Source organism: Corapipo altera, unplaced genomic scaffold, assembly GCF_003945725.1.
Source record: "Corapipo altera isolate COAL_440 unplaced genomic scaffold, ASM394572v1 64, whole genome shotgun sequence".
In the NCBI taxonomy this organism is placed as follows: domain Eukaryota; kingdom Metazoa; phylum Chordata; class Aves; order Passeriformes; family Pipridae; genus Corapipo; species Corapipo altera.
In genome coordinates this window covers 12,380,720-12,401,040 of record NW_020884893.1, presented here as the reverse complement: position 1 = coordinate 12,401,040, position 20,321 = coordinate 12,380,720, and the positions used below count along the sequence as shown (strand labels likewise).

General features: G+C 44.8%; 1 long non-coding RNA gene across 2 annotated transcripts in view; it reads left to right on the top strand.

Annotated features, from left to right (window-relative positions):
- LOC113948642 overlaps window positions 1-4,491 on the top strand; it is a 38,703-nt gene extending 34,212 nt beyond the window's left edge. For both annotated transcript variants that reach the window (XR_003528198.1, XR_003528197.1), the window contains exon 6: window positions 4,345-4,491. This is a non-coding gene — a long non-coding RNA (uncharacterized LOC113948642). The remainder of the gene's footprint in view (window positions 1-4,344) is intronic.
- Window positions 4,492-20,321: the final 15,830 nt, after the last annotated feature.

Here is a 20,321-nt window from a genome sequence, read left to right as displayed (position 1 = left end):
TTGCACTCTTGTAGCAAGGCCAGTGTCAGCTGGTGTGTAAGCAGCACCACGTGGACAGGTGAGCTACAGCTACACATTTGGGGTCTCTGATGGTGGAAGCCATCCCCCCACCCCCTCCCAAAATTGGCAACAAAATGGGTTTCCCTTTTTTTTAAATTATGTTTATTGCAAAGAGTACTGTTTTAACTTAGGGCTGGATAAAGGTCCGCTGCACTTAGATAAAGCTGATGTTGTACATCATGTTGCTTGACCTACTCCGTAGGCCTTATCTCCAAAAACATTCATCCTCCAAAGAAATATAAAAAAGTCTATGGACTATGTTCCATGGAATTGCCCATATGTTAATTGGATGTCAGAGGGACTTTGCAGCTGGGCATTCTTGCTGTGTCTGTGTGCCAGTGTTGAACCTTCCACAGCAGAGAACATCTAAATCATGTTAGCATTAGTGGCAGAGTAATTGTTAAATAAAAGCTGTATAATCCCTAAAAAGATTTAATTTTTATTTAGCTTACTACTGCAGCAAACAATAGCTTGCTCAATGGCTGGAAGGAGACCAGAAGAAATGCAGAAAAGCAGTTTTAAGGCATGCTTTTTTTGCCATTTGGTTCCCTCTCCTAGTTGTTTTTACAGAGCTGGTGAGACAAGTGAGGACTCAGCTGCGGCCCCACACTCCCTGTCCCTCCCCAGCCCCTGCAGGCAGAGACACACTGGCAGCATCACCATCTCCATCCCTGGGCACTCGGCCTGGCAGTGCCTGATGGATCTGGATTAGCTGGGCACGTCCAGCATCAGCACAATTATCCTGCCTGTGCTCCTTGGAAACAGGGTGAACTCCTCCTGTGCTCCAGTCCAGCCTTCCAGGCAATCCATGGAGGTGTAACATGTTCTCTCCAGCCATTTTTAACACTCATCCAGGTTTTCCCTGGAGCGCTGGATCTCGGAGGGGTGGGTGAGTTTGGTCCAGCCTGCACAGCTCCCATGGCACGTGGGGACAGTCCCAGCCCTTTGTCCAGAGGTTCCTTCTTCTGTGGAAAGCAGAGAAGCTGCTCCTGGCATAAATACAGGTCTTTTTTCTCCTTTTCCTGGGGGGCCTCTGAGTTTCAGTGACGCTGTTGGAACAAAAAATAGAAACACAACACCTTGTTCCATCCAGTGCTGCTTAACAGAGACAGGGGGGCAAAAACCAGTGCTGCAGCCCCAACCATGTGTGTGCAAGGCTTGTAGCTCCTCCATCAGCCACTGCAGCCACTGTGAGGTGTCGCTCTCCCTCCCTGTCCCTCTCTCCAACACTTGCTGAACTGTCCTTGGCTTCTGAAAGGCCTGATTAGTTGATGATTTCTCCCCTGTTCCTTCAGCCCTTTGCTGGCTGCCTCCTAAATACCTGTGTGCATTAGGCTCATCATGTTTTCCCTTTTTGCATCTATATCTATGTATATATAATTCCTATATACATATTTTATGCACATTTTATACACATATTTTATATATGTGTACTAACATCGAGAGAAAGAAGTGATTTAGCAGCAGTTTTGCACTAATGTATTAACAAGAAAGCAAAGTGTTGGGAAAGGCCTCTCCATCTCCCTTGCCTGTGTTCTGAAATCTCCTTTAGAGATGGCTCCCTCTTTCCAGTCACCCTAAATCCTATTAATCCCTTTTTTATTTTAGTCAATTGAAAGAAATGCCATCATTGCTAAGGAAGTTTGAGATCTACTTTGAAAGGGTAAAATGGACTTAATCTGGTTCTCGTGTGATAAATACATATTAAGCTTCTTGGTCTGTCTGCACCAAGGATGACAAAATGTAATGCTCTAAAATCGATGTAAGGGTCAGATCTTTTAATACTCTTTCTAACCTACTGCTCTACAATACATCCTACATTTAAAAATGTGTATTTACAGTATGGTTTTTAGCATAGGTGAACATATCTGAAATAACCAGGCAAAAAGTGTCTGCTTCTCCAGTGTCATGAACTGCTGGGGAAAAATAGCTATTACTCACCAAATCTAGTATCCAGTTCCTGGGGAAAAGATATTTTCTCCTGAAAACACCTGCAGGGTAAAGTTTATTCCCCTTCTGTCAATCTGAGTAACAAAGTAAGGATGCTATAATAAATGATGGCAGGGGCTGAAAAAGATGTAAGAGGATGGAAAAGAAATCATTAACCCACTGCACCAACTCTGCTGTGTCTGATAACAGGCAGCAGACAGGGGAGTGCCAGCACAGCCCTTTTACCCCTGGCTTTATCTCCTCTTGGTTGTTTTGCATGGGGTTTTTTGTTTTATCCAGCAGCTCTAAATCTTGTCCCCTCTGTGATGAGCCTCAGACACACAGAAGTGCCCATCTTAATTTCCAGCAAAAGTCAGTATTTCCTAAAAATCCTCCCGTGCTCCTTCCCTGGCTGCGCTCGCTGGAGCTGCGCCGGGACAGCAGCTGACCAGGGTCACCCCCGTGGCACTGGAAGGAGCCAGAACCCTCTGCAGTTTATTATTCGTGCTGGTAAGTGTGACCTGGAAATTCGTATCCTTGTAGAACCAGCTGCCAGGTCCCTGCATTCCTACAAAGCCACTCTTTTTCTCCCCCTGCCCCTCCCTCGCTGTCTGTCCAGAGACACGAAAAACCAACAACGTGAGTTCATGCTCCTGACAAGATGAGCATTGTCAGGAATATACAAGCTGTGGTTTTTCCTTGCTGCATCCTAAAAAGTGAAGAAAAAAGACCTTTGATGTATCTAAAGTTCTGTTATTCTTTTTCCTCCTTTCAGCTAATAAAAGGTGTCATTATATTATCACACTTGTGTCCCTTCCATGTTTATCCTGGCCCATATTCTGCTCTGCAACAAGAACATGAAACATCCCATGAGAAACTCTAGGTTAAGTTTATTTGACTTTTTTTTTTAACCTATGTTGTAATCAGGATTGTTTTGCTAACTTAGTTCACTGAGGTAGTTTTTGGTAAAGGCTAAGATTTGCTTAAGTGGCCAGAAAGAAAATACATATGACTGGTTTATGCCTTGCCACCCTGAATTGTAATGTTTTGTTTATTATGACTTTGGGCATGTTTTATGGGTGAGTGGAGAGGTCACAGCCTCGCATTTGAAACCTGTATTTGTGCTTCACGGGTTCTGGGATTTGAAACCACAAGCAGTCACTGAACTTCTTGGCTGCCTGAGGTGACTGTGACCAAGTGCCAGACCAGGTCCCCTCTGTGGTCAGCCTGCCAGGAGCAAAAGTGTGACACTGGCCTGGGATGGGAGGTCTCCAAAAGAGCAGATGAGGCTGAAATAGCCCCACCACAGTGTACTCTGCTCTCCTGTCTTCCTCTGTCCTCATTCCCAGCCTCTTGCCCTTTTTAATGCTCTTAAATGTTCTTTCTTAAATAATTTTTAATGTTCTTTTTAGTCAGTCTTTTCTTTTGGAGATCAGTGTGTTTGGAAATGAACATGTCCTCATATCCCACATAGAAAATGTGTCAGAGATAAGCCTGACTTCTGTAGTGGTGGATGCAATTATAACAACTCAATACAAAAGATTCCTCACACTGCACATGGAAAAATGGCTTTGGGATGTGTCCAGTGCTTTGTATTTCCACACAAATTGAAGCCTTCTAAAAAAAATGAATTCTCATTAACCTAATGGGCTGTAGCTGGTTTACAGTGAAGAAAACTGAGGTCTCAAGATTTCACTGATGGCATTATGCCCACAGCAATCCCCAGGCTGATGATTTTTTGCCACTTTCTCCTAAATTCTGTTCATCTGATGGTATTTTATGTCCCTAATACTGACGGTAACAATGTTGATGCAGCCATTCCGTCCCAAAACAAATATTACAGTGAAGCTACTACAACAAACAATCCCTGTTGACCAACATTCACTGGTTCCTCTCCTTTATATATATATTTATATAATATTTCTAAGCTCAGGATGTTCAGTTTCATCCCTCTGTTGAAAGACTCCTGTTAAATACAGTTGTTCCCAGGCCTTGGTGGGATGGGTAAAAGAGCTGCATTAGTCTGTAAAATCATCCTGGGGAGATCCTGGTTCAGTTGTCACCTCCAGTTATTTTGTTCTGGAATAAACTACTGAGGTTTAGCCCTTTGACCTCGGTCTTTTTTTGTCTTGAGGAAAATTAACATGTCCTGCCTAAACCAAGTTATCTCTTCAAATGTAGAACTAATACACCAGAAGTACAACGAAAATACACAATCTTCTTGCAAAAATGTATATTTTTATTCCACTGTCTGTAGTTTTTGACCTTATTTTTGTCATGGCCATTTACTAAATATATATACATTTTTCTTATTTACTTCATGATCCAGCTTTAATATTTTTACGGTTTCTCCAGAATTACTCAAATAATTCAAAGCTCATCCCTGAGAGAGAAGCTGTAGTTGAAAGCCCAGGGCTGGGATCACCCACTGACTCCACGTGAGCAGGTTTTGATGGAGGCACCGGGGAAGTGTCAACTGGATGAGGAGCACCAGGAGTCCTTTGGAAGGTATGTACAGATTTTTGGTACCAATAACTTTACTACTGGTTTCCTAAGCACATCACAAATGAAACCCAAGCAGGATGCAGTCACATGGAAAGGCCAGCAGCAATGTATGGATGAATGAAGCAACCATGGTTAACAGCAGGACCCTGTCCTGGGCTTCAGAGCGGGGAAGAGGTGAATCAGAGAGGAACTGTTGTCTCCTGAGAAGATACTGGGGAGTTTGGGATGCAAAGGAAATGTGGTGTAGTGCTGTGTAACAAAAAAAGCTTCTTTTTCCCATTTGCTCCAGTCCTCTGTGCCTGGCAGTGGTGGCTGCCCCTGAGCCTGCCCTGGGAACGCTCTCCCCACACTCAGTGTACATTGGCAGCCACTCTGCTTCCCACCCTGAGAACATCCCACTGCTGCAGCACAACTGTGGGAGTTTGGCTTTGTTTGTTTTCCTTCCCCCCCAGGAGGAGGTTGTTCCCGAAAATGCTCCCAGTGATTCTCACCTCAGGTACCTCCCGTGGGTTCCCAGGCTGTGGTCTGGGCGGTGGGAATAGCACACGGAGTCATTCCTGCTGGTGCCCACAATGAAACAGTAGAAAATGGTGCAACAGTTGGCATCTCAGTGGAGGAGGAAGGCACAGTGTTACCCTTTCTTTATCAACCCAAGCTCTGGCACCTGTGTACTGCAGATAAATCATCACTGGGGCTTTCCCCTGTCTTGTTTGTGCACAGTTATTTACTCCACCCTTTTTTAATTCCACTTTGGGCCTGATCCTGCAAGCACCAGCTGACAGGATTGTGCAATCAGTTCTTCAGTGTCCAGAAGTGCATGATGTGCTTCGTGGCAGAGCAGCCTCTGCCTCCAGCCCCAGCTGAGCTCTGGTTTCCCCAGGCAGAGCTCTCAGCTCTGTGCAGTGTGTGAGGGGTGGCCTGGGAGGGTCCCCTGGGTAACTTGGCTTGCACATCAAGTGGAAACTTTCATTATTTACCAGCTGGTCAAAATGACTTTGCTATTGACATAGGCTTCATTATGTCAGCCATTCCATCTTTGAAAACATGGGCATAACAAAGACAGAGCAGTGGCAGGGAGGGGGAAATTCCATTTCTTCCTAAATTGAGTGGAAACATCTTCAGGAAAATTAAAGAAAAACCCGAGAGAAGGAGAAGAGCAAAGGAATTAACTGTAGCCAAAGCCACTTTCCTTTTTCTTTTTCAATCTCCCTTCCAACATGCTCCTGGTAAAATCATTACAAAGGCCGTTTATTTTTAAAATTGAAAGATTGGGGAGAGTCATAATGAGATATTATGTGTAAAAGTTGCACATAAATTTCCTTCTGTCATATTTTGGGCTCTCCTAACGCATCCCCTTGGCAGGCCTGAGGGAAGCTGATCACTTTAGTATAGATTGTGTGTGCTTCAATAATATTGCCCAAGGACAGAGCTACTGGGTGGCTGAGTTGGCTACATACTGATTTAAAAATTAGCTGGGCTTTTATTTGCCACACTAAATTGCTCCCCCCCCCAAAAAAAAAAAAAAAAAAGGAAAAATGAAAAACTTTTATCCGAGAATGAAGCAGCAGGTTTGAAGCAAGACCCTTCTTTCCTTTCTTTTTTGGGAATGCAGTGTTTTTTGCTCACTGGAGAGTTTTGTGCTCTCTCAGCTTTCCAGGGAGCCATGGAGGAAAGGCAGGGTGGTGGTGGAGTGTGATACAGAGGCCAGTGCTCAGTGGCTGCTCTCTGCAGTCTTTCCTCACGGGTTGCCCTGCACAGATCTCAAGGATGTGGAGTTGGACAGTCACAGTGTCACACAACAGCCTGGCCTTGCTCCCAGGTCAGACACATCTGTCACCCTGTGACAGTGTAATGACCCAAGATGCTTAAATTTCTTACGGAAGAGTCCTGAATGTTTTTCTGTTGTTTTTGTGATTAGTCTGTTGTAGTCACATTTGCAGCCTGGGCTTTGTGTCCCTTCTCTGAGTCAAGGAATTGTCCTGAGAGCCATGAGGGTCATGCCTGGTTTTTCTGCTGCATTTGGTGGGCCCTGATGAGGATTTTATTTCTTTATTCATATTTTGTTTTCATTGTCCCCATCTCTCTGAGGTTTTTGTGCTTCCAGGAACTCAGCTCAGGGATCTCCACAGCTGCCAAGAGCTGGGACATTTCCTTTTCCTGTCCTTTCTTGGTCTAAACCAAAAATTGGTCTTCAAGGAGGCAAAGACCATCAAAGAGCATAAGAATAAATAGTAATTCATACCAGTCTTTGCTAATATGCTTAATTTAGAGCTCTGGAGTCCAAGTCCTAGCCACATTGCCTCTGTATTCCATTTTTTTTGAAACATTTGACCTATTTACTCACTTTTTGACCCGGCAGTCTAAGAAATATAAGATGGAAAAGACATGACCAAAATGAGAGGTTTAAATAAATAGCTTTTAGTGTGGAAGAAGGCCGAATTCATTGTAAATGTAAACATGTATTTTTGACATGAGCCAAATCTATGTACCTTATACTTTGGGCAAATCTGAGTGAATCTGAGCTTTACATCCAGTCTGTGTCTCAGTCCTGTGCCAAACAAAAACTGGAACTGTATCTTGGAAAGCCAATACTTTAACTCGGATTCAGATAAACACGCTCTGAACCAAACCTCCCAAGCTCGTCCCATTGGGAATTATAGTTAATTAAATTAAGATTTCAGTCTTCTTCACTGGTATCTTCATCTCTGGGTAGCAGCCTTGGGCAAGGTTGAAAGTGAAACTTGCTTCCTTTGCTTCAAGGCAGCCTTGTCTCCAATCGACTCCGGAATCAAAAGCTCCATGTGCAGCTATTAAAGCTCCTCACCACAAGCTGCTCTGCCAGCAGTTCTGAACCCCCTTTCCTGCAGGTATCCCGGCGTGCTTTCATCTGCTGTGAGCTGGAAAAGGAGGCACTGGGGTTTATTAAAGGGTTTGTGTTGCTAACGTGTCGTCCATCATGCCGTTAATTAAGAGGGATTCCTCTCTCCCCAGCTGGGTGGCTCCCCAAGCTGCCAGCGTGGATATATTATATTGTGGATATATTATATTGTGGATATATTATATTGTGGATATATTATATTGTGGATATATTTTATTCCCCTGCCTGCCCAGCCCATGCTGCAGGACTGATTGCACCCCAGGGACTCTCCAGCCTCTCCAGGTAATTCCATGGCTGTTTCCAAACCCAAGGAATTAAAGGAAGCTCTGCCCTGGGCTCTGCTCCCCTGGTAATGAGCCCCAGGGCTGTGGGTCCACGTGTTCCCAATCACAGCCCACCCAGGGCAATGTTTGCTTTCGGGGACAGTCTGGGGAAACCTCCCGGGGATCGGGGGGTTTTATATATATAGACGTGCATGTAATAATAATAATTATGCTCATTAGAAAGTTAACTCCAGTTGCTTCCAGGACTGGTGGGAGGGCTGGGTGAGGTGCCAGGAAAGCCCAGCCCAGGCACAGCCCCTCACGTGGCCCTGGGGGGCACTTGGGGAGCCCCAGGTGCTGCTGCCTTCAGATGTTCCCCCCTTCAGCTGGGGCTGCACAGGTAAGGTGGGCACATCCTTTGTCTGTTCTCTCACTGGAAACCAGTTGCTTTTGTAACATTTTCCACCCAGCTTTGATGCCACAGCAGCTGTTTCATTTATCCAGGGTAGTCCAAGAAGCAGCACAGGCTCACCTAACAGCCCCCTAAATCTTTGTGCTTCTCACCAGTGCTCCCCCCTCAAAGTTCTGAGGATTAGGGACACAGACTGGGATGCTGGATGGTTATTTTACTGAGTAACAATATTATCCCTCAGACTGAGCCATAGGGTATAATTAGAGCTGTTCAGGAATTTTGTCATTAAAAGTCTTTTGGTTGGAAAATGCCAATTCTTTGAAACAAACCTTATGGAATAAAGGGGAAGGTTTCTACTGTCAGAGGAACAAACTCTGGAATAACCACTAGCCCTGGGTAAAGAAGAGCTGTGTTCCAGTCCCAGTGAAAGTGCAGGTTACCTGCATAGTCAAACCAGCACTGTAAAACAGCAGTGAAGGGTTCTGTGCTCTCCTGGTGCACAGGCAACTGTACAGCAAGGGTTTTAAAGAGGTCTGCCCTGACTGAGCAGGGATTCTTGACTATTTCTTATATTTCAGGAAGCATAACCAAGTTTAAGGACTCTCAAAAAGTAGAACATTATCTTTAAAAGGTGATACTGAAAATGTGTGCAGGAGGGATAACCTTCAGCTCTTGCTGCAGTGACCCCACTGCTGGGGAGGGCAGGGCAGTTCACAATCACAGAATTGTTTAGGTGGAAAAAGAGCTCCAAGGTCATCAGATCCAACCATTCCCCCAGCACAGCCAAGGCCACCACTGAACCATGTCCCCAAGTGCCACATCCACACGTCTTTTAAATCCCTCCAGGGATGGGGCCTCCAGCACTGCCCTGGGCAGCCTTTTCCAGTGCTCGACAACCCTGATATCCAGTCTAAATCTCCCTGGCACAGTTTGTTAGGGGAAGACCCAAATCTCTGCAGTCACAGGCAGTCCTGGATACCAAAACCTTCTTACAAGTAATTAATGACCAGCTGGCACAATGATTGCTTTGCTAACTCAGTTAGTGATGGCATTTACACAGACCCCACTCTCCACTGGCTGACCATGACAATCCAGTCCATCCTGAAGATAAACCTGTTGTGTTGGAGGTGGGATGTGTGAGCTGAGGAGCCATCAGCCTGCATCCCACAGACAGCAGCTCCCAGGGGAGCCCACCGTGGTCCCCAGCACTGCTGGTGTCCCACCCTGCCCGAGTGGGGCACTCCCAGGGGCAGCTCCAGCGTCCTGGTCAGTCCCAGTGCCAGGAACAGCAGAGCTGCACATTCCCTGCAGGAGCACTGCTCTAGGTCCCAATATTCCCTGGGCTGGATGGGGAGGGAAGGTGCTGGGAAAGCTGCTGGAAGGCAAGTCAGAGTGCCAAGCTCTGGGCATTATAGGATATAACAAATTAACCTGAGTAGAAAACCATGCAACACACTTTGTGCTCACTGAGCTCAGCTCTGGAGCTGCACAGGAAAGAAAAGGGATTTTAGTTTTTATTTTAATCAAGAATTTTGCTGTTGCTCAAGGACTTTGGTTTATTACAGGATTGCTGCTTCAGTGAAATGTACCCAGTTCTCTGGGAAAGGCTGGCTTTGATGACTACTCAGATTTGAAGGAATTCTGGAAGAAATTATTGAACCAGGACTTTTCAACATTCTCATAAAGAAAGCTGTGTTTCTCATTTGAAGGTGACTTTCTAATTTGGAATTGGAATAGTATTTTCTTTAGATAGGAAATAGTCCAATTCTGAAATAGCAGTGTTCTGTATCTTTATATATCTCTATTAACCTGATATCATTATGGAATGTATAATTTACAGTTATTATGGCAAAAGGAAAATATTTGAGATAATTCCTTTTAAAACAAAAATCTGTTGAGAGAAGTGATTCAGAAATTTCAAGAAGCCTTGAATGTAAGAAAATCTTTTTCCTTCTCTTTCAAGTACCATTTGCTTGAATGCCATTTAATGTTGGTTTTACATTTGGCTGAATTTCCTCTGTTTTAAAGACTTTTAATTTGCATTAAAAAAAAAAAAAGGCTTGGAAATCCATGTGGTGGCCACTGAGGACTTGCACTATTGAAAAATGTTGCTAGGAGCTGGAGATCCAAGAAATCAAACACAAGAAAACTGCTCCTGGAAGTCCAGAAATAGGAAGAATGAGGAGATCAGTGAGCTCCTATTGCTGGGGCCTGGACATTTTGATGTCAAGGGATGTGGAGTATGGATATCAGGGTTTAGGGACACTGGAGCAGAGAGGGCAGCCACCAGTGATTGGAAGGATAATTGTACCAGGACAGAGAGAAATGAAAACAAGAAGGAAGGGGTGTTTGTTGCTAGCAGTTTGTGTTGGTGCTGTATTTCTAAGGAGACCATGAGTATGGGCTAACCCAGCATGAGATCAAACAGCAGTGCCTGCTTTAATGCTTTTTTGTCCCCCCTAAAGACTGTTTATTATCAGTTTATTTAAAATAATGAAATATGAGTTGTCAGTTTATTCAGGGTAAATTTTAACACGGATTTCTGTGCAAAGGCAGAATCACTTCAGAGCTAAAATCGTGTATGAACTCTGCAACCCTTTGGCTTCTCTTTGTCAACTTTCCCAGATAAAAATTGCTTTGCTTTTAGGAATGACCTCTCTCATTTTCAGGTACTCTTTGTGATCTGTTGCCAGGCCATTGGTTCACTAGTGTGGGTTTCCTAACGTTTAGGAAGCAAAGGACAGACCTTTAAAGAAAAGAAACCAATGCACACACCAGTTACCCACACTGCAGCTTTTAGGAAGGTTTTTACACCAAGCTTGTTTTGACTTATGTAGATTTTTGCTCTAGATTTGAGTCAGAAACTGAACTCAGTAAACTTGAGTCTATCCTGAACTGTACATCTGAAGGAACAGGCTCAGAATTTTAGTCTGCAGCTGATACTTGTGGTTGTGTCCACCATATCTCAAGACCAAATTGCAGTTCATATGTGAACACCCTCTTAGCATGCAGAGATTTAGCATGAGCTTTTTTGCAATAACCCCTCAGTGCTTGGTTTAACATGTTATTTTTAAACTTGGAAACAAAACCATCCAAGTTGCATACTGACAGACATAAAATTGAGGCATTTCATACATGCAACTGTATTTTCAGAAGTGTTTGTGCATTTGCCCCCCTGTTTTGGGAGGGTTCTGCAGGGAGGGCTGTGCAGATGGTGGGGTGTGCAGTGCATGGCCCCTCTGGGAACATCCAAACTGCCCCCGAGCTCGTGGGCTGGGGGCTCTTGGTGTGTGCAGTTACCCATCCCAAAATTCTGACAACAGAGGGATCATTCTGCTCCTGGACATGTGTATTGTATAAATATTGTGCTCTCTGGTTCAGCAGTGTGTTATTGTCAGTCCTTTCTGTACAGCCATGGAGCTGCCCCTGCTCTCCTGATCAGGACTGGGGTACCTGGCACTGGGAGGCAGCAGCTGGTGAGCTCTGCAACCATCCCAGAGCAGCAGCAGACAAGGAGTGCAGAGGGGCTGCAGAGGGGCTGCTCTCTTCTGCCAAGTGCAGAACTAAGCAGCTGCTTTGCATTTTCACAGGAACAACAGTGCTCTGTTAACTGCCGAGGGGCAGGGCTGTGGGACAGGGGGGTTTGCTGGCCCGGGGGGTTACTCAGTGTCTAAAGATTGAGGGATTCTCCTTTTGTTCCAAGGAGTGCCTGCCAGCATCCAGGACAAACCCTCCTGTCACAGATGGAATGATTGTAGGACAGTATTCAAACAACTTTATCTTCTCTTTACTGCATTAAGTGTGCCCATATGTGCACGAATCTTCCCTTAAAAGAACATTCTTAAGATTGCAAATGCTCAAAAGCTGGGAAATGCCAATGGAAAATATGTTCTCTGATCATCCTTAATTGCATAAAATAAAACTTATAATAGGATGAGGTGGAAGAGACCTTAAGATGTTATCTAGTTCTCTGTGATGAGCTCAGTCTGGATGAGCTCAGTCATCCAACAGTTGTTAAACACGTTCTTTAATGTCCCAAGTTCTCCTGATTTTTTCAAAAGAACTGTGGCTTTTTGGGATCCTTGGGAGGTTGCATTTAAACCTGTACAGAACTGAAGCTCTACTTCTTATTATGGAGATGGGAAGGTGATTGAGGAAACTACTGTTAATTAAAAGTTAGATTCCTCTATTTTGAGTAAGAGTATCAGAAGTGAGACTGAGAAGAGAACATTTTACTCCTCAAAGGAAATACAGCCTGGAGAAAGTGTTAAGAATTACTAGGGCAGAAGTTGAACCCTCTGTAGTATATTTACATCCAGTGTTGTTCCTACTTTACTGATGCTGTGGTAAGGGTAATTAGGAAGAGGCTAATCAAGAGTCTTAAGGTGTTGTGTCTGATGTGTTCTCATGTACAAATAAAAGAGATGGTGTAGGGGAGGTGCAGTTGAATCTCAAAAAGGGGTTCTGGAGGAAGTGGAAAAGCAAATATTTGTGCTCCAGGCTCCACTATGAAAGGAACAAAGTTCATGAGACTGAGAAGTGCCAGAAACCAGCCCAGGGGGAAGGTGCTGGAGAGGCAGCACGAGTGGCCTGTGGGGATGGAAGAAGCTCTGACCTACTGGCAACTCTCCTCCTGAGCAGCTGGGAAAGCTGGGACAGGAGTCCCTGGTGGGGCCCAGACTGGAGCCCTGGGCAGTGGGAGCTCAGGGCTGTGGGCACTGGGGACATTCAGGAGGACATGAAATGGGTTTGACTGGGCTGTGAAATGTGGTGTGGGAGCTCAGGGTGTCTGGGAGGTTGTGTGGGAGCTCAGGGTGTCTGTGGGGTTGGGTGCTGACAGCAGGCCCTACAAAGCTGGAAAACTGAAGATGGGAAGGAAACATTTGCTTAAACTATGATGTGAGGAACTGGGCCAGCCCTCACCCCTGGGCATGCAGCAGGGAATCAGAAACACTGGGGTTCAGGGCGAGGATTTGCATTTATCTCCCGACTGTTGCCATGTGCACTCTGCAGTGTAAGGCAAGACCTGCTGAATTCTAGACAAAGACATGGCAATTAGAGGATGATCCAACTGCAGTGCTGAAGGCCTGTGCTTTGTCTTCTGTTTATTCATAACCTTCTGTTTAAAGTAATCTTGGAGTTTAACTTCCTAAACAAACCTTTCTTATTCATAAGACTTCCTGTCTTGAAGGAGGGAGGGGGAGTGAAGAAAGGTGAGAGTGACAAACAGGGTGATCTTTTTTTGGGAAGACAGTGACTCTTTTTACAGAAATAGAAGCTTCTTGATGAATATGGACCCAGGAATATGGATTCAGAAATATGTTCAGGGAAGCTGGGGGATGGAGAGCAATTACAGCCAAGTCTGGGAAACAGGACCATCCATGAGAATAAAGGGAGCTGGTGGAGAAGTTCTGGGTGGACCAAAGCCCCATCCCATCAGTGCTGTGTGTGGCTGCAGCTGAAGGCACTGCCAGGAGCAGCTGGAGGTCCCAGCCACGGGCCCCAGGCTCCTCTGCCTTGGTCAGGCTGCAGAGCACTCAGTGAGTAAAACTGCAAACTGCAGGAGCTGGGAAGGGGCTTCTCCTGGGACTTCACTGAGGACTTCCCTGCCCTTTGCTTCAGAGCAAGCCCAAACTGAGCATTGGCAGCCTAAGGGAGCCAGCACCCAAACCCAGGGTTTGGGGGCACTTAAACAATTGGCTTTGAAGCTTTGGTGAATCTTCAGATGTTTGTATGTTAGAACTTGGCCCTCAGATTAACTGGCCAAACATCCCTCACAGAAGGGAGGATTTATCACATCCAGGTCCTGATGTAAATATGGGTTAGAGCTTGTATTTGCAAAATCCTATGGGTAGGTGGACTGGCTTTTGAGACAGAGTTTTGGATACTCAGTGCAAACAATTCTCAGTTATGTATCACTAACTTATTTTATGATATGTCTTCAGGAAAAAGAGAGGGGGAAGTGATACTTGAAACATACATTTTTTTTAAAACAAATTTCAGTTTTAAGAAAACCCAGATAAATTATGAGTCGATTCTACTTCAGCCATTATTTACTAGACATTTTTAGAGAATATCTATTTATTTATTGTCCTCTGAGACCACTAGAGAGGAAGGAAAATGCAGTTAGTCCATCATTTCACTGGATAAAGAGGGATGCAAACTCTTAATAAAGTATCGATGGCACCCCAAGGGGACAAAAAGAGATTTGCATCCCAGTGGCCCAGCTGCCAGAGCACATGAGTTACTGCAGCAGCAGCCAGGTCCTGTCAGAGACAGGAGCATGAGGAGAGAAGAGGGAGCAAAACATGATTTGTACTGGCATGCAGTGAACAAGCTAAGCTGTGTAAAAATGAATACATGAAATTAGAAGGATTAATGGGACAAGTTAGTGCAGGGTAGCAGGGAAAGTCCCCTGTCTAGGCACTTCTGCCAGGATCCACCCAGACAGGTTGTTTTTTTTTTAAACCTGCTTTCTTTTGTAAGTAAAATTTCATCTGGAGGGCACCTCATGAACAGGATTCAATTCCTCCCTCCCAGCTCCACCTGGATAAGCCCTTTGAGCTTTTATATTTTTCTTTTATTAAGAAAATCATGGCGGTTTTCACAAAAGCCTGAGATGTTGCCTTGATATAAGGAAGGCTAATGGCATGTTAGCCATCAGAAATCATCCAGTGAGTTCATTTGCATCGAATGCTCCTCTTAACCTCATGTTGTAAATCACTTTTAAATAGCTGTGCTGCTTCACCCCAGGGCTGGCTGCAGTTCAGGACTGAGCAGAAGAGTTTCTGCTTGTGCTGCGAAGGCCTTTGAAATCACTTGTGATAAAACTGCATAGATGTAAGGTTTTTACTATTTAAATCACAAAGCAGGGCCTAAATATTTCTCCACAATAACAGTTTGCTAAGGAGCACAGTCTGTTCCTTTCAAGCCAGTCCACTCCCACCTCTGAAGTTAAACAAAGCTCTGTGTGCTATATATGCAGCATTTGTCCCATTAGGTAGTTGTTTTTTGGGTTTTTTTTTAGTACTATACCTGGTTTTTATCTTGCAAAAGGCAATTACAACACTCACAAGATGACAGTCATTGCACACAACAGAAGGCTGACTAATTGAGGGAAAGGGATGATATTTGGGAAGGAAAAACAAAGCTGTGACATGTAAAATTACATATAAAGTGAGCTTTTTTTCCCCCCTTATAAAATTCTCAACAAGTGAACTCCAGATGTCAGCATTTAAACACTGTCAGGTATTTCTTGTGCTAGTGTAGCATCTACAGCCCCACAGGGAAATCACAGGCATTGCACACTCCTGACCTGGGGGGCACAGTGGGCACTGAAGAGGGAGACGAGTCAGAAAAAGTGAAGAGCAGGAAATATTGGCACTATTTTGGAACAGTTTCTTTCTCCATTTAACTATAACTTCAACAAGTTGCAGCTAACCTTGACTGATCAGAATTTAAGATGATGTAGAGGTTGGTGCCAGGGAAAAAATATAACAAAAATTAGAGGCCAGAATAAACCTCGAAGTCTACAGGTGCAGTGACAGTCCACTTGTGTCCTACTGAGGTAGAAACCTTCCTAGGTGGACATCAGAACAAGCCCAGTTATGTTCAGTGTCAGCTGCTGTCATTGTGTTTGGGGACTGGAGCTCCATGGGCAGGTCTGCACATCCATCCTGCTCCTTCTTGCAGGAGGAACATCGTTGTCCTGCAGGTCACATCTTCAATCCCATCAACCATGTTCACTCCTCAGTGAGCTGTTGCTGACTGTAGCTGTGACAGTTTGGTTACATCACCTTGACAGGGGAAGAGGCTTCTCTGCTGGTTTGGGGGAGAGTTGGGAAGAGCCATGTGAAGGTGCTGCTGCTGTGCTGGCTCTGACAGGCATGTGGGATCTTTTAAAGGATTTTTTTAATCTGTTTTCTGTGGCTTACCATTTTTCTTGATCTAGAAGAAAACTCAGGTCTGATTTGGAGGTCTTACCCCTTCTTCTTCTTCTTCTTCTTCTTCTGTCTTCAAAAAGAGAATGGTTTGTACCTACTGAAGGGAGATGGCCTGAAAGAGATTTATTGAGCAGCTTGAGGATTTGTAAGCCTTATATTCCTAGAGTCCTGTCTCAGGAGATACTAGCACGAAACCTTGGATAGATCCACTGGGAATGTCAGCTTTTCTTCCTACTTGATCTGATGAGGTTTTATTCAGTCATGCAAGGTCTTCCTCCCCTGCTCATCACTGCCTTTATCCATGACCACGTGTCCTGATGGGAGAACACAAGGAAGGCCCTGCTTGTGACAAGCCTTCAGGAGGGTTGTCCCACCCACACATCACTCCTGGAAAATGGGGAGGCCAAAGCTCAGCCCTGGCCTCTGTCAGAGGACAACTCTTGGTCTGAGTGTGAAAATATCCCCTAGGACCAGGAGTTATCAAATGCAGCAAATGCTGATGGGAGCCTGGCTGCTCAGGAGAGTTAAAGCTAACTTGGACTTGGCCCAAAAGGTAATGAGAGTCAGAGCTGGCAGAAAAAACTAGGTGTGCTTAAAAAATAATGTTTTGCTTAGATTGTTGAGTTGTGGTCAAGGGAATGAGGAGGGGACAGGGCTGCTGTGACAGGGAATGTGAGTGCAGGAACATCTGGTGTGTTTGGTCCCAACACTCCAGGTCTTTTACCATATCCTGCCCAGCACTGCTGAAGTAAACCAGGTGTAAGTGGTTTCAACAGAACAGCCAAAACCACATCTTACTCCGAGAAATCTTGTCTTGAACATGAAGGCTTTGTTCTCCAGGGCCAGAGCTCCTCTCTCCCCACTGCTAGTTCATGAAAGTGTTTACAGAGGCCAGGAGCCCAAAGGAATTGAATTCAGGATCTTGAAAGCTTTGGCCTTCACAAAATAAACCTTCAAAGGAGATTTAGAACTATCAACAACAAAATACTTTCTATTCTCATCTATGGCAGCCCCCTCCGTTCCTGTCTCATGTTTATTTAACAATTTAAAAAATAAATCCATTGCTTTGAGCTCAGGCAATTGATATTTTTAAGGTCTGTGGTGGGGTTTTTTTCAAGTACAATTTCCATAATATTCTATATTTTCTTTTTTCTTTTGTTATTTTACTTTAACCATCATTTGCTCTTGTTGGCAATTACAGCTCTTGCTTTTTCCTTGTATAGGTAATAAGATAAGCAAGGTGAGGAAGTGCTGATGACAAAACCTCCTACACTCTTCCTCTTTACCTGAGTGATCCAAATTGGTGCCTCTTTTCCACATGGGAGGTTTGGCTTAAAATAGATCCAAAAGGCCATATTTTCAAATATCAGCAGTAAAGCTGTTTCTGCAGTGCCTGTTCCCCGTGCTGTTAGCACTGAATCAACATGAGCCTCACAAAGGATGTCATCAGGAGGCTGTTTAAGTTTCATTTAAAAATAAATGAACCCCAAATCCCTGGGATCTACTCAACTGCCCCCAAAACTGGACAAACACCAGAGCTAATTTCAACTATTTGCTCCAAATTACCCTTGTGAGTTTAGCCCCTTGCTTGCTCACCAGATTGTTCAGAAATCAAATGAAATATATGGAGCAGACCTACAGTTCTGGAAAAATGTCATGAGGCTTTTTTAGCTGCATCCAAGTAGTTGGATTTGATTATTATTGTCTGGTGAGACTGATTGCCAATAAAACATTATGTTGTTTCTATCCCCTCCTTGTGTGGCTGAAGCATTCCAAATGTGGGGGGGAAAGTGAAAACCAAAAGCAATTAAAAACAAACTAGAAATCCATAATGACCTCCTTATGCATATTTTTTAAGGGAGTTCAAGCCTGCTGTTTAAACTGTATTTCCTGTCTAACAAAGTGTATTATTTCTGCTATAGTTTTTTTCTCTTTTACTTTAATGGACACATAATAGAAGGGCCCTTGCATTACTTGGGTTTTGTTCCATGCCCATGAGTGCTTACAGTCAGTCACAAACACCAGAGCACCTTAAAAATAGAAACCAAGAGGGGAAAAAAAAAGGCCAATTCAAATACCTCTCTAACTGTTTCTCAGTTCAGGCCACACTGGAGATGGTTCCCAGCAGCTTCCCAGTGACATGTAAAAGGAAAATGAAGCTTTGAGCTATCATATCTTCAGGGTTTAACTCACTCTTCTCACTCAACAACAACTAGCTGGTGATGAAGTGTTAATAACCCAGCTCTGTGCATGAGCTGTCCAGGATTTCAATCCAGAACAGTCTGAGCAGGAAAAGCTTCTCTCACTGAGAGCATCTCTGTACCTGGCAGCCCCTTCTGCTGCCCTTGCTCAGGCAGAGGCCGGGCCTTTGCCATGGCACAGGTGCCACAGGAGGACAAGGTAGTGGAGAAAGATCCCAATTCACCAACTGCTTCCCTGGGATGAGGACACAAAGGCCTCCAGTGGAGAATTGGCAAAGCCCATCACCCAGGGGCAGGCAGTCATTTGGAGATGATGTCCCTGGTGCCAGCTGAGAGGAGAGTGGTGCCCAGGAAGACCTGGGGACACATCGAGAGACAAACCAACCTCCTAGGGCACGGGCAGTGCCCCAGGCTGGGCACAGCCCAGCTCACACAGTGCCCAAAGGGGGGTGGCTCCTGCAGCCCTGAGCCCCACACACCTGAGCTGCAGCCCAGCTCATCCTGCCTGCCCAGCCAGGGGGGAACCACATCTCAGAGCTCCTCATTTTCACAGCTCCCTCCATTTTTAATGACCTGGCAGTAGGAAGACCCTCACAGGGGGGAGTGGGGGAAATAAATATTGCATGTGTTAACTTTACTTTTTGCAGCACAACCACGTTATCAGGGCTGCAAGTCAAAACTACATGGCAAGAAGAAAATATGTTAGAAACACACGAAGGGAAAAGAGAGAGAAAGACACTCTGCTCCTCAGGGCTGTTTTTCCAGCTCACATTGCCCTTCTCCACCTCCCTGAAACTCCCTCTGCATGGCAGCTGTGCAGGTTTGGCCCAGAGGAGGAGCATCAGGCACTTTGTGGCTCAACATGTGGCTGGGAGGCTCCTCAGTGCACAAGGTCTGTGGCTCTCCTGCAGGGCTGGATGGATCACACGGGGCAACTGAATTTCCAGCCGGTTCAACATGCCATTGCTTGTGCAAAACACGTGTCCAGCCACCAGGCTTGCATAAATTGGCTGTAAATAGTTAATTAAATGCATTTGTACCCCACCACCTGATTTGCATGCAGAATTGTCAAAGCAGCCTGCTAAGATTAGACACAATGTACTCCCCGAACACAATTGTAGCAGTGAAACAGTCTGAAAATCTGGCGCATTGAGTTAAATTTTCACATTGTGCAATCTTGTGTAATAACAATAATCTCCTCTGCCTTGGAGTATAATCGCAATAAAGAGCTTTTTGTGATTCATTCAGTGTTTATTCACTCAGTAAACAGCCCTTTATTGCTTTTTATACTACAAAGCAAATGAGATTATTGCTTAAATTGTCCGGTAGCAACTAGCTTCTGTCCTCTGGCTTGCTTATTCAGTTTGTTTTTGTGTTGTGGTTTTGGAAAAGAAAACTTGTTTAAAATTAGCTCCCCAATAAATCACAGTAACAATGAAGTGAGAGTTTCTGCAGTGTGACAGATTTGTAGCTTTTTATGTTTGTAATCATGATGATATGTTTTCTCGCTTATTTATTCCCTTCTGCCTTTATTCTCTCAAACTCTGAAGTCTGCTGCAGTGAAGAAAACTCTAAGATGTTGAAGTTGGGGAAGGGAGAACTTGCAGTCCTTGGACTGCACAGCTGCCTCTGTGGCATTGCCAGGAGGGAAAGGTGCAGGAAAGAAGCAAAGAAAGCAAACAGGCAGGAGTCTGGTGCTCCGAATCCAGCAGCATCAACACCAGTTCATGTCCTAACCCTTCTCCTGGAAGCTTGAGTGATTTCCTTCCCCGGCCCGTGCCTGTACAATAAGGTTGGTGATGTTATCTCCTTTGGAAAGTGCCCCAAGACCTTTGGATGGTTAGCAATAAACATTTTTGTTATTCAGTGGCTCCCCAAGCAGTTCTCAGGAGCAGCTGTTGTTTCACACACCATCTCCCCACGTGAGGGATGGTGGAGCAGCTCTGTGGGCCCCAAAGGCTGGGAACAGTGTGGAGTTCCTCATGGAGAACAAGTCAGCTGGAGCCAACATTTGTTCCTTCACTCCTTTCCTGAGTGTGCAAATGAAGCCCATAATTATTCCTCATCACGAGGCCAAGTGGGGGATTCATCAAGGGAACAGCAAAGACTATTTCTCTCTTTCAGGCAGTA